Source organism: Diceros bicornis, unplaced genomic scaffold, assembly GCF_020826845.1.
Source record: "Diceros bicornis minor isolate mBicDic1 unplaced genomic scaffold, mDicBic1.mat.cur scaffold_108_ctg1, whole genome shotgun sequence".
Classification (NCBI taxonomy): Eukaryota; Metazoa; Chordata; class Mammalia; order Perissodactyla; family Rhinocerotidae; genus Diceros; species Diceros bicornis.
In genome coordinates this window covers 1190744-1205731 of record NW_026691022.1, presented here as the reverse complement: position 1 = coordinate 1205731, position 14988 = coordinate 1190744, and positions in this window count along the sequence as shown.

The following is a 14988-nucleotide window of genomic DNA, read 5'->3' as shown; positions in this document are numbered from 1 at the left end:
TGGAGGTGACAGGAGGAAGGAAGAAAGAGGTTGGAGGCAGGTCTGCCATGGGGCAGGGGCATCCGGTCCCCTAGCAACATGCGCAGGCACATAGCATGAAGGGTAGAGATGCCAGTCTGGTGGGCAGGGGGTCCCCAAGGTGCACAGGGGGATGCAGGGGTTGGGGCCATCCCTGGAACAGCCTGCAGAGAACCAGGTCCGGCATCCTGTGTCCACCACTCTGGGCAACGGGTACTAGGATGTAATCCCCTAGAGGGGAGGAACTACAAGAGAAGGCCTGATGTTAGGCCTCTGTAAATTGGGGAGCATAGATGGGGTGACTCTAAGGGTCCCACAGGCTCGTAGAAGACTCTATTGACCTTACTTCTCCATCCATGACCCACTGTTCTCTGATTCCTTGTAAAATGCATTCAATTCCCTCGAGGTCTTTCTGAAGAGAGGGAAGCCTGAGTGCTTGGGGACTGGGGCCCTGGGCAGTGCAGAACATGGCAGTACACTGGTCGACTTGTCTGGGGACCAGGGACAAGGCCATCCGTGTCGGAGCCTCGGGGGCCTCCTTTGGAAGTGAGGTGGAGTCATTGCCCTGGCTGGGGTGAGGAGGCCTTGTGAGTCAACGGGACATGCCAGGGCCAGTGTAAGGAAAGTGGGGAGCAAGAGAGGCTTCTGAGGTCCCTCACGTCCATCCTGGAGCCCACAGGTCCTGCTCCTTTGCGTCCTCGGCCCTGGCAGCACCATTACCTTGAGGACCCGAAACAAAGAAAGGTGTGTGTTTTGCTTTCTGCTTTCCTGCCTGGGGCTGCAAGGCTGGGGCTGACCACCAGGGGTGTCCTGTGTCCACTCGTGCTCAATGAAGCAAGTGGAGCAGGGAAGGGACGCCCAAGGCTCGTTCTGGGTGTTCCCCTGTCCAAAGCAACAGGCACCTTTGATTACTGGCATCCACGTCCACAATGGGAGCTGCTCAGAGGCGGGAGGGGACTCTGAGATCCTCCCATGATTCTGTCAGCTACTGTCGCCCCAGCACTCACCCTGAGCAGGGCCCATGTTAGTCCTGAGGGCAGTGCTGAAAGCACCCACATGGTCCCTGTGCTCCAGGAGCTCACAGCCTAGAGGTGGAAGGGACAAAATCATGAACAAATCCATACGAAAAAGAAGAGCAGGTGCTACAGGGCAATGAAGCAGGGTGCTGGAGGAGGGAGGGCCTGGAGCCCCTAGGTGGGTGTAACGGCCCCCCTGGGGACAATTGTGCCCTGAGCAGAAGGACAAGAGGAACCAGCCCTGCATCTGTCTGCAAACAGCATGCTGGGGGGAAGCTCAAAGGCACAGAGACTTGGAGGCAGAAGAGAATTTGACGAGAGAGGAGGTGAGAAAAGAGCCAGTGTGGCGAGAGTGAGCTGGGGAGGAGAGAAGTGAGGGAGAGAGGATGGCAGGACCAGACCCAGGCCTGGAAGGAGGTACTAGCTGTCGATGCTGGGTGACATCATTAGCCTCACTTAGCACTTACGGGACCTATCATTGAGCATCTGACAGTGTCTCTACCAGGGTCCAGGCTCAGGTCAGCTGGGAGGCTCCCCGTCAAGGTCTAGCAGGAGGCTTGTGCTGTGTTCTCAACTGAAGCTCGATAGAGGCAGGAGCCATCTCGGAGATCATTCACAAGTATCGTGGCAGTGGTAGGATTCAGTTTGGATGGGGGGTTTCAGACCATTTCTGTCTGTGGGCCGGGACCCTCTGCCAGTTTTTTGCATTAGGGGGTGCCATAGGGAAGGAAGCTCATAATATCTGATCTGGCTTCTCCTGAATAGTGGATCAGAGAGACGGAAGAGAGAGAGAAAGAGAGACGGAGACACACAGAGATAGAAAGATGGGTAGGAGAGACAAAGAGAGGAGACACAGACAGAGACAGGGAGACAGAGAGGAGAGACAAAGAGAGAGACAGAGAGACAGGGAGAGACCAAGAGAGATACAGACAGCCAGAGACACAGAGACAGGGAGACAGAGACAGAGAGAGACAGAGACAGAGAGAGAGAATGAACACAGGAGAGAAAGAAGCAGGCAGAAGTCACAGACTTTTCGTTAAGCCGACCGTGGAAGTGACATCCCATCACTTGGCCCTATTCTATTGGTTAGAAGCCAGCCGCAAATTCCATTCTCACTGAGGAGCGGGGATTCCATAGGATGTGTGCCTAGGAAGCGGGAACTCTGGGAGCCATTATGGGGGCTGCCCACCACATAGGCTGAGATGACCGCCACTCGGTCACTTGGACCTGAGTCTAAACATAACAGGAGGCCCTGGAGGGTTGCGAGCCAGAAGGAGATGATGTCTGAACGTCATTTCATTTCAACCCTCCATGGGACACTGGGAAACTGGCAAGAGGGGAAGTGCCTCTCCCAGACGCCCAGGAGACCCAAGCCTCTTTGCGTTGTATTCTCTGCCACAGCCAGCCCTTTCTGTAATCCTGTCACTGCCAAGTCTGTGCAGTAGATACGTGTGGGAGCATCCCACGGGATTCACAGACTCTGAAGGGATCTCTAGGTCTATACACCTGATGACATCCCTAGGAAGTAGATGCTAGAATGACCCCCACTACACAGAGAGGGACAGGAACACAGGAGAGACCCTGAGAGGGGAGGCCCTGAGAGGCGCAACGTTGTCCAGGGTGACATCACTGGCAAGAAGCAGGAGCGGGACTGAATTCAACTCTGTGTCCTCAAAGCTGGGGCCCCGGTTGCATCCAGACCTCCCCAGAGGCTGTGGGGTGGACTGTGTTGGTGTGACTGTGTCTGGACAGGGTATGGAGATGGAGAGTGAGCAGTCAGCAGCCCGGGGGGGGCCTTAGGAAAGTCTTGTGTGAGGAGGAAGCTTAGGTAAGTAGATCCCAGGAAGTGACCTCATAAAGCCCAACAGAACTTGGAACCCTGGTAACGAGGCACCCACATCCTAAACGCAGCCCCAAGCGAGCTCACTTGTCTAGCACTTGTCTAGAAGGAGCAACATGTTTAGTTGCTGCTTCCCAATGACCAGGGGGCGGAGACCCAGGAAAGCCCCCAAAGACTGATGCAGATGCTGGTGCCCCTCTCACGGCCGACGGCTCTGGCCCTTTACCCGGAGGGACGGAAAGGTAACACCGGGAGGCCCAGGGAAGGCCATTCCAAACCAGGCTACCACTGTGGTCCCATCTGGGCAGTCCTACATCCCCTCCCCATGTGTGCCTGGAAGGGTGGGTTCATGTGGGTGGACCACCATGAGCAGGAGCTGTCGGTGAGGTGTCAAAAGCCTGGGGCGGTTGGTCAGGTTCAAAGCTCAGGTCAAGGCCGGCTGAGTGGGATGTGGATTACGGGGGTGGCGCCCTTCTGCCTGAGGTTTATCCCAAGCCCCTGAGGTGTAGGTCTTTCCTCAGGGGTGGAATACTGTGCAGACACAGGTGTGTGCCTGATCTGGGAGAATTAGGTCCAGAGGGCAGAAGCAGCAGTAAGGACAGCGGGGCAGGGCTCTGATGCCTCTGGGACGGAGCCAGTCACTGTCTTTGCAGAGCTCCAGACAGATCAGCGTGGAGCTGGTGGAAGGGGATATTCCATCCATCTCCCCGATGGAGGTGCCTGTGTCCCACAGGACTGGATCAGCAGCTACCGGGAGAGGGTCTGCAGTGACAGTGATAAAACCCTCAGAGCCACCAGAGGACGCAGCCTCAATCCCGGGAGAACAATCATATCTACCATGTCCTGCAGCAGACCAGGAGGCAGCTGAAGCCCAAGCCTCCATGCAGGGAGTGCCATCCCATGCACAGGCTCCTGTAGGATACCAGGAGGCAGAAGAGGCGCAAACCTCTGTGCAGGGAGAGCCATCCCCTGCACAGCCTCCTGCAGGAGATGAGGAGGCAGCTGAGGGCCCAGCCTCCGCGCAGGGAGAGCCATCCCCTGCACAGGCTCCTGCAGGAGAACAGGAGGCAGCTGAGGGCCCAGCCTCAGTGCAGGGAGAGCCATCCCTTGCACAGGCACCTGTAGGAGACAGGGAGGCAGCTGAGGCCAATCTCTGCGGCCTGGGAGAGCTGGCTCTAGACCCTCCCTCATTAGCACCTCCAGTCCCACCTATTCCACCTACTCCCTTACCACAAATTTCCTTCCCCACCCTCCTAATTGTGTTTCTCTATTTCTTGGTTTCTTACATTGATTTTCTTTTATTGTTTATATCTTGATCATTTAAAATAAATTTCACTTTCGTCTTTTAACTCTTTAATGTTTTTCATTTTAAATTGTACACTTCATGAGCATTAAGTACATTCACAATGCTGTGCAGACATCACCGCTGTATGGGTTTAGAATATTTCATTCTCCAAAAGAACACCCTGTTCTAAAAGCACTCACTCCCACTTTCTCCCTCAGGCCCTGGCAACTCCTAATCTGTTTTCGGTCACTGGTTTTTTGTTTTTTTTTAAATCTGTTCAGGATGTTTCCTATAAGTGAAATCATGCCGTAGGTGGCCATGTGTGTCTTCCCATTTATTTTCACACAGCCTGATAGGTTTTCCTTTTCTGTTTTTATTTGAAATAGAATTTCTCTAATTTGATAGGAAAATCCCAGAGTGAGTCTAGATTTGATGTATCAAAGAAAGCCCTTTTGGTAAATATGTGCATAATCTTGGGGTACAGACTGCTGTTCTAAGTGGGACACCAGAGCCAGAAGCCACACACGAAACGCGTTGCTCTTTCTGAGGCCAAAACAAAAACCAGAATGGGTAGAAAGCTGGAAAGACAAACCACAAACCGGAAAGTATTCCTCATAACACAAGGCCAGGGAAAGGTAACGCATCCTTGGGGTCCAAAAAAATGCTCGAAAGTCAGAGTTTTAAAAAGAGATAAAGAGCAAACACATTGAACGCCAACGAGACGTGATACACAGGGGCAGCATGTGTCAGAGATGCTCGAGCACCCCGAGGAGGAGACGCGCACATGGAGACACTGTGGCGAGGGCACTGGACCCCATCATACGGGCTGGGTTCCAGTGTGGTGACGACTGGTGACAATGTGAGCAAGCAGAGGCCCCAGTAGACCCCTAGTGACAAGTGTTAAAGGACACTCCTCTCTGGAGACCACCCTGCAGGACACATCGCAGTCCCCAGGGGCACGCCTGTGTTGGCAGTGCTGATCCCAGGACTTCATCCCACAGACATGACTGCCCAAATTTTCAAAGATGTATTTTCCGGAGTATTCATCACAGCACTGTTTGCAATAGCAAGCAATTGTAAGGAACGCTACTGTCCATGGTGAGGCGATGGGATCCATCCGTCGCATCTGTAAGACCATGTATATGTGATATCAGCCGGGAGACACGCATCTACGAAAATGAATCTGTGTGTGAGAGAGAGACAGAGACAGACAGACAGAAAGAGAGAGACAGAGCCAGAGAGATACGCACCAAATTGTCCATGGGGTTCACCTCTGGGGAGGGGAACTGCCACTCGCTTCTCTTCACCTTTAGGGGCCTGCGTGATGTTTCAACTTGATAGAATGTGCCTCTATTCCTCTCCTAATACTAACAAGATTAAAATCACATGGTTAATGTTATCCATTTATCACTCATCTTTGGACTGAAGTACATTATTTCGTTTTTCTTTGTAAAGGTTATTATTACAAAGATAATGAACTTTTATTATAGTAAAAGAATGAATTCTAAGGGAATTAAGAATTAAGTGGAAACTCAGGAGTGCCCTTAACAGGCAGTGTTCACCGTTTCAGTCCTTTGCCCTTGTATGCACGTGTGTGTGCATGTGAGTGCATGTGCCCATTCAGCTGTGTGCATCTGTATGCACATGGGTATGTCTATGTGCAAGTGTGTGTGGGTGTGCACTTGCGGCTATCGTGTGGGAAGGACTGCAGGGAGTGTGCTCTTCTGGAACCTGATTTCCCCAGGGCTGGACCCTGGCCAGTCAATCCTCTTCCTCCTCTGCGTCAGCCTCAGAATTTCCAAAGAGCCTCTGTTGGGCAACACGGATCATTTCTGATTTTTCACCCCTGTCATCGTGCTGAAAGGACCACCTGCATCCATAAATCTCTACTTCTTTAGGGCCGATACCTAGAGGTGGCGATTCTGGCTCATAATGTAAACGTGATGTTAAGGTGTTGGTCACAGTCTCTGACACCCAAGGTCTCCTTCTACGCTGTGATCTTGTTTGGGAACAGGGAGTCCAGAGACCCTGAAGCAGAGACCTGAGGGAGTGAGGGAGAAGGAGGAGCAGCTAGGATGCAGGGGATGAAGGTACCTGGGGTGACCTGCCCAGCTGGAAGGCCCCGCTCCTGTTGCTTCTGTCCCTGCCACTCCCCTCACCCCCGGCCCCGCCCCTACCACACCTGACTGCGCTTTGGCCTTGCCCATGCCCCTCCTGCTCCCTAACTCACCTGAGCTGAGCAGCCCGGCCTGCCATCCAGGACAGATGATGATGAGGGTCTGGACACTCCTGCCTGCTCCCTCTCCCTCCAAGCACAGAGCCCCATCCTCAGTAGGGAAAGCACATCTAGGGCAGTGCAGTGAGTCACAGGGACCTCTTTGAACATGCTCCCTCCAGGGGGAGTTCTCAGTTGCAAGAGCAGGACCCACTTGAGCTTGTGTGAGCAGAAGTGACTTTGACAAGACACAGTGGAGGTGTCATAGAAGGTGCCGAAGGTCAGAGCACGGGGCTGGAGGCTTTGGAGAAGGTCATTGTGCACAAAGCACATCTCAGGGTCTTCCATGAGTGCTGGCTGCCTCAGCACTGTGCCAGCCCCATCCCACATATCCAGCACATTCAGCCTCTGCGATGGAGGGGCCCTGCTCAGTGGAGATGAGGGAGAGAGCCCTGGTGACCTCGGAGAGGCACTGCCATTGGAGCCTCGGTTTCCTCACCTGTGAAGTGGGGTGGCAGCCGACCTTTCATGGTGGTGTCAGACAAGTTCGCTGAGGCTGCACCTGGAGTGCCCTGCACCTTCTCAGATCTCAACAGCTACTAGCTCTAATGAAGAGGAATCACGGGAGGAGAGATGGGGCTGGGTCCTGGATCCCCACCTGGCTGGCTGACTGCCGTGGGACGAGATGGGGTGGAGAAAGGCATTCCAGAGGAACAGCGGAGTCAGAGCGAGTTGGGCATGCCTGGTAGGAGATCAGAGTGGGCAAAGGCGATGGGCCCCAGGGGGCTGTCAGTGGGGTGACATCAGCAGGAACAGCTCACTGTGATGAGCACTTACCGGGGCCTCTGTTCTCCTCTTGAGCTATCTCCTTGAATCCTCCCCACAACTCCTTGGGGGAGGAGCAATTATTGTTTTCATTTCACTGATGAGGAAACTGAGGCTCAAAGAGACTTGCCCCCTCTGTGCCCTGCAGAGTGGCAGAGCCGGGGTTTGAACCCAGTGCCTCTTAGACCCCATGGGGCCTGCCTGAGAAGGGCTCCCACATGCTCAGGGAGGGACCTCTTTTCCTTAAAGTTCTGAGAACTGTTGGTCCTGATGCCCAGAGAGACCTCACTCTGTGCGGGGATAGGCTGGTCCTTGGTACTGGGAGAGCCCACAGCGCCCACGGCTGGCCATTCCCCGGCCACCATACCCAGCCCCAAGCAGATGGAGTGACCCTGTGCCTTTAGTTCAGTGATGGCTGGAGGCCAGAAGGGTGCAGGCCCCAGGGAGGCCAGGACCCCTGAGCCTGAGGAGGCCGCAGCACAGGACAGTGGTTTGGAATGATCCCAAGTCAGAGAAACAGGGGTCCTAGTCCCTACTCAGCCTCTTTCTAGCTGGTGATGCAGGTGAGGCTCTCAGCCTCAGTTTCCCCATCTGTACAATGAGGAAATAACTTGGCCTACTGATGGGCTGTTGGGAGACTTCCCTGAGGAATGGCTTGAGCATCTCTAGCCTGGTGCCTGGAGCGAGTTAAGAGCCCCCTGCCAGACTGTCACAGTGGTCCTCCAGGGCGCAGGGTCTGGGAAGTCCCTCCTCAGGTTCCCTTCCTGCTGCCCTGCTCCCGGGAACATTCAGCATTGTTTGAGGAGGAGCTGAAGAAGATCCAGGACCACGCTGTTTTGCAGGTGATGGAGGCTCAGCGCTGGAAGGACAGCTGGACATGCTCCATGCCACCGTCCAGGGCTTGTGCTGTGACGCCCTGTGAGCCCGCCACAGATAAAGTCTCCTCCTTTGTGGATCCAGCTTCTGTGGTTTATTCACTTATTGCTTCATTCACCCAGTCATTCCTTCACTCATTAGCTCACTCACTCACTCCTGCACTCATGTACTCATTCATGCATTCGTTCATTGTTTCACTCACTCATTCAGCCAATATGCGCTGGTCCCTGCCATGGGCCGAGCACTGTAACTTCACCAGTATGACCCGACGTGGTCACTGCCCACCTGGAGCTCACATCCACTGTGTGACCTGAAAGAGGGCTGTCCCTCGGGTTAGCAGGGGTGATGAGCACCAGGAATCCACTTCTGAAAGTAGAGGCCACCCATGCATAGAGAAGAGTGGAGAAAACCCATGCTTGGCACTTCATGGACAAAAAAAAATAATTAAAAGTTAAGAAAAATAAAGATATCCTATATTTAACAAAATGTGGGTTCTAATCACAAGTGTGCACTCATTCCTACAACCAATGAGAAGTAATCCAGAGTGGACTGAGTATTTGTAACACATTTTTCTGGCCAATAATAGCATTTCAGTAAACATTTTCCAGGGCCTCACGATTTTCCTAAGGCCTCTGTGATCCTCCAACACTTAAATATTTCTCCTTGGAAGCCTCTGTCCTGTCACCCTCCTTGTCGAATGGCTCTTCCACTGTTCGGGGGCCTACCCTGCATGGCCACACTCGTCAGTGACTCTCCACGTTGTTTGGACAGGCTGCCCCCGTTCCTCCCTCAGCCTCATGAGCTCTTGTTTCTTTGGCAAGGTTGGTGTTTTCACTGGGTGATCACCTGGCATCCTTCTTTGCAGCGGTTTGCATCTTCCCACGCTGTGTCTCCTCTGATGACTCCGGGAGGCAGGCCTTTTGTCTCCATCTTACAGGTGAGGAAGCTCAAGTCCAGAAGGCTAGATGACCTGCTGCAAGTCACAGCCAGCGTGGAGTCTCGGCAGGGCTTGGGCCCCCAAAGCAGACAAGGATGTAGGGCAAGTGGTTTGTTTGCAGGTGATGGATGAGGCCCGAGGGAGGCCATGGGGAAGGGATCCTGGAGGAGGAGAGCCAGTGCGGGGCCTGAAGAGGGAGCACTGAGGTGACCATCCATCCTAGTCCTGTTGGGAGACGAGATTCCACCTGGACTGTCTCTGTCCCCGTGGGTGGAGGGTTTACCCCGAGTCATGAAGGCTTCTGTGCTACAGGCTGGCACAGGCTTGCAGGAGAGGAAGCTCCCAGTGCAAGAGAGAGTCCTCAGGCAGAGAGTGGATGCAGGTGCTCCAGGGGGACACTGTGTGCCTGCTGGGGACTGGCTCCCAGGGACTGCAGGGACTCAAGTGGGCTGAGGGAGCTGAGGGGCAGCAGCAGCAATGTGTGCAGCAGGGGTCTGCACACATGTCTCACCCTTATGCCCACAGAAAGGCTGCTCTGCATGGCATTTCTCCTCCCAGATGCGTGGTTGGACCAAACCGCCCCTCCACTCCACACTCCCAATTCCTTTCCTCTCATCTCAGGTTACTAGAAATTCAGAATATTTTTATTTGGTTTTGGAGCCAAGAGACTTTTGTTTGTCCTCCCATGTTCTAACATTGCTGGCTTTTTAAAGGTCTCAGGGCTTTGACTCCAAAACAGCAAGATGCTGAGGATCCCAGAGAGCTTTCTGGAAGCAAGACTTTATGCTTTGCAATACTGCCATCCCACCAGCTCTTCTCAAAATCCCTCCAGGACACAGACTCACAATCTTGGGTCCTCAGATTGCTGAAAGGACGCACCTTCAGAACGTGATTGGGGTGGGGCGGCAGGACACACCAAATGGTGGAGTGAGTAATTCAGCCAATCCTCTTCCCAGAAAGCAATGATCACACTGGACACGCTGTCAGAACACAACCAGGTCAGGCCACTGGGAAGAGACCAAATAAATACAACCAACTGAGGAGCATTTGAAGCTGAGGGAAGGACAGTGAGAGTTGTGGTGTTTTTGCCCAGGGCAGGTCCCGTCCTCCTATCCTCAGTGTGACGGCCCTGTGAGCGGGGCAAGCCTGAAGGGGGATGGCTTCACTGTCAGAGTTTGCCCACTTGATTTCGCCATGGTTGGGCAATGCCCAGCCCCTAAGCATTTCTGGAAACAGTAGCCATCTCAGTGGCAAGCTGACGTGGAAGGGCAACTTTGCAGCCGCCTGAGGTTGGATCTAGAACAGAGCAATGAATCAGCCAGCAAGGTGAGATGGACAACCACACAATGAGATAGACACAGCGACCTTGATGGGATGCACATAACCCCAGGGGTATGAAAGTTTGTGTGCTTGTGCAGGCCTGTGCCCAATCAGGAGAGACCAGGCAGATGGGGATTGTGGGGACGCTTAGAGACCTGCCACCAGCCTAGGCCCTGCCCCCAGGGGTTGCTGCCTCCAAGGAAGTCCAAGTTGACTGAGGGGACAATGCCCAGCCCTGTGGAAGGTCCCTGTCCACTCTGGGGCTCCCATGGAGAGAGGCCTTCCCACCTGGAAACTTCTTCCCAGGTCTTCTTCAGAGGCTGAAACGAGGTGCTCTCAGAGCAGAGAAGATGGTGAGCAGTGAGGAGAGGCTCCTGAGGAGTCGGCCCTCCTGGGGAAGGAAGCAAATGAGCTGGGAGGGGGGAGTGGTCCCTGCTTGCTCTGGCCTCAGCCCCCTCAGTGTACATCTCCCTCCTGGAGGAGACAGGAGCCCAGGGAACCCAGGAGACCACACCTGGGCCCCGAGGAGCAACACTCCCTGGGAAGAGGATCTGAGCTCAACGCAGGATGAGCCCAGGTAGGAAGGGAGCCTTTCACCACCAGGACCCTCGAGTCAAGGTCAGCGTGCTCCTGCAGGGATGATCTCCCTGCCTGTTCTACACGTCCCTGTGGACCACTGACTGCTTAGGGACTGGCTTCTGACCAGAAGACCCAGCACAAGTGACAGGACGTCCCTTCCCAGATTCCATCACCGAGGCCGTCGTTCCCTCTCACTCGCACTCTTGTGTTCCCTCTTCCCTCTCCTCTTGTTTCCCTGTCTCAGTCTGTCTTACTCTGGACCTGGGGACACACATGGACGTGCTGAGCTCCCTTATGCAGAGGCCCACACAGGAGACAACCGAGGGAGAGCCCTGGCCAACAGACAGAAAGGAGCTCTGCTCTCAGTCCAGCTGATCCTGACCACGCCCATGGTAGTTAGCTTGACAGCACATCTCACCCTGGTCCAGCCTCAGTGGAGGCCACAGCCCCAACCTGGATGACGCCATGAGCAGAGGCTCCAGCTCAATTGTGCAAGATTCCTGGTCCACAGAGATGGAGAGAGAGCGAATATTTGTGGTTTAAAGATGCAGGGTGGGGAGCAGAGTTAGTTGTCAGAGAGAAGCAGACACCTCACACCATCTCCCAGCTCCCGGGTCTGGCCTGCCCCCTCCCTCCTCTCCCCTCCAGGCTCTCTGCAGCCACAGTGCCCACCTCTCTAACCTCCTCTGGCCAAACTCATTTCTGCCTGCGTGTCTCCGCACCAGCAGTGCCCTTTCCCTGGCACGCTGATCACAGGTGAGTGCAGCGCTGTGTCCTCATGTCATTCTGGTCACAGCAAATGTCACCTCTGTCAGGCCTTTCAGACCCTCCTACCCAGTGAGACCCCAGCCCTCCCTGCAGGACTCTCTTTATTTTCATTCCAGTCCATGCTCTTCTCTTTCACGTGTCTCTGATTTTGTGTTTTCGTCCATCTCTCTGCAGACTGAGCTCCTGGTTGGCAGGGACTGCTGGGTAGATTTCAGCACTACCCTTGGGCCCACCAGGGCTCCTGGCTCAGGGTGAGGGCTTGGCACATAGCTGCTGAATGAACAAAAAGGGGTATCTTGGATCCCTCCTTCCTGCTTTTGACCTGCTCCGATGGTGGAGATGAACGCTAGTAATAGGAGGTGCAAGTGGGTCCTGAGGTAGGGGAGGGTTGGCATGACTTCTGCATGACTCCTCCTTTCTCCAGTTGCTCCAGCAAAGCTCAGTGGGCACCACAGACACAGGAGGCTGCCACCTGATGGCCAGCACAGGAACTGCAGCCTCAGGCCAGGACACCACAACACCAGACAGGCATCTATTTCCTGTGGAGAAATGCCTATCCAAATGCATTGCCCATTTTTCATTGGGCCATGTGTATTTTTATTGTTGAGAAGTAAGACTATATTATATATTCTCAATAGTAGATCCTTATCAGACATGTAACGATTTGCAAATACATTCTCCCCTTTCGTGATCTGTCTTTTCACATTCTTGATAGCATCTTTCGACGCACTCAAGTACTCCTTTTGGTGAAGTTTAAGTGATCTGTTTTCTCTTTGGTTCCCTACACTTTGGGTGCTACACCTAAGAAACGATTGCCTAATCCAGGGCCATGTTTCCTTCTAAGAGCTTTATAGTTTTAGGTCTTCCATTTACATCTTTGATTGTAAGAAGATGTAACATTTTTGTATGTGGTGTGAGGTAGGGGTTCACCTTTATTATTTCACATGTGGATCTCCAGTTGTCCCAGCACTACTTGTTGAAAGATTATTCCCTCCTCATTGTCTTGGCATCTAAACTAATTCTAGAATCTGTGATTGTTGGGGGTAGTTTAACTTTCAATTGCTTAAAAGTTTTCTTTACACGAAGGTTGTGTTTTTCTGCCCTTGTGGACTTTCACCCACTGCATATGTACACTGGTCATTAGTGAAACAATCATATCATGTATTTTGACCAGCTTTTTCTTTGTTTGTGTTGGAATGTAAGTCCATAGTCTGTTACTCCCTGATGGCTGGGTACACCACATTGTGTCATTGTTCTGGCCTGGATTATTGCAGTAGCCGTCTAACTTTTCTCTGCCTCTATATTGGCCTCCCCCAATCTATCCTCATGGCAGCAATTGGAGTGACCCTTTAAAACCAATAATCACACGCTGACATTGTAAAATCTCTCCAGGGGTTCTCCATTTCTCTCAGGGTCAAAGTTGAAGTCCTTATGATGGACTACAAGCCGAACACAATCGGTCCCACCCTCTCTCTGACATCATCTTTGGCCAGTCGTCTCCTGTATCATTTGCTCCAGTCCCTCTGCCCTCCACTGTGCTCCTGGTACATGCCAGGCACTCTCCCACCTGAAGACTTGCACTGTTTGCTCCTTCCACTTGGAGTCCTCCTCCACATGATGATTTCATGCCTCATTTTCTACACTATCTTTAATTCTGTGTTCAAATGTCATCTTGGTGACGCTGTATCGACCATGTCATTTAAAATACAAACTACCCCCTTGCCCTGATGCTCCCTATCCAACTTGTTCGCCTTTGATTTTTCCCCTTAGCGCTAAAACCCTATAAAATAATGTATAATTATGAGAATCAGTGTTCAATCAGGACAAGGAAACCAATCAATAGATTGAGCAGGGATAGTTTATATAATGAACAATTAACTATAAATGTTCAAAGAGAACTATAGAGAATAGCCCAGAATTACAGCAAAGTAGTTAAGAAAGAAACAAATTTGGGAGGAGACCCCCTCGCCAAGGCTGTGTTCAGGCAGCACAGGGATGGGGCAGAAGACTGTCATGCTTCCCAAGGCCAGTACTGGTCCCTGGTCAGGGCAGAGCTCGGCAGGTAGGGAACAGCAGGCTGAGACTGGCAAATAGGAAAGCCTGTGCCCTCCCAGGGGCAGGTGGGCTGAGGCTGGGATGCTATAGGATTCACTGGGATTCCACTTGTGGAGGTGCTGTTGAATCTCCCTAGGAAGCCATCCAAGGGGATCCACTGAACCCAACATGGATCACCCACTGTGGATGAGTCCCTGTGGACATCCCTGAATTGTGCCACGGCTGCTTGTACTGCAGGAGAAAGAAAAAGGAAAAAATGGAAGCACCCCAGAATTAGGAAGGAAGGCCATTTGTCCTAAACCTTCTCTAACAAAGCTTAAGCCCTGCCAGGTGCAAAAGAGACATGCCTATTGGGTCCAGCTCCATTATTGCAGAACAGACAATGGAGGGCAACACACTGATGTTGTTACACAGAGGCAATCCATTGATAACTGGCACCATAATTCCCTTATTATTTTGTTTATTTTCTGTATTCTATGCTTTTACTTCCAACTTGCCTCTATCAAAGTAAGATTTTGAAGACAGCATATGGTTGTATCAAGGTTTCTAGTCTACTCTGCCAATCCCTGTTTTCTAATTTTTCTATTTAGTCCATTTCTATTTGATATAATCATTAATATGTTAGGGCTTGTATGAGTTTCCTTGGGCTGCTGTACCTAAGTGCCACAAACCAGCTGACTAAAACACAGACTTTCATTCTCCCAGAGTCCTAGAAGCAGAAGTCTGTGATCAAGTGAGATGGGGAAGGCAGAATATCCAATAAAGAGTATGTTAATGAGAAGGTCACCATCAGGGCAACTCAGACTCAGTCTTCCTGAAGACCCTCCATTAAAGAGGGTGGAACCATCTCAGACTGCCCTATGGAGAACAAAAAACTTAGGACATTTAGCCCATCACTTACCATCTCCAGTGACGTGGTGTGTGAATTCACCTGCACATATGGTTTCACCACGTGTGTAAGGGGAAGCAGAGAAGAACAGAGGGTGCGGGCACTGAGGTGGGAAGCTGGGAACCTGTCACTGTGCAGGAACTGCAGCTGCGGTTGGGCTGAGGGGGTGGGTCATCAGCTCTGTCAACCACAGTCCACCCCTCGCACTGCACTGATGCACTCGTGCTCCAAATCCAAGCCGTTCTGGCAAATTCTGGAACTGAGGCTTCAGAGTGGGAGCTTACCATGATCTCTAAAATAATGAAAATAGACGGTTAGTGGAACAAGCTACAGTCCCCATTTTCCAGTTGGTCTTGCGGCCTTAA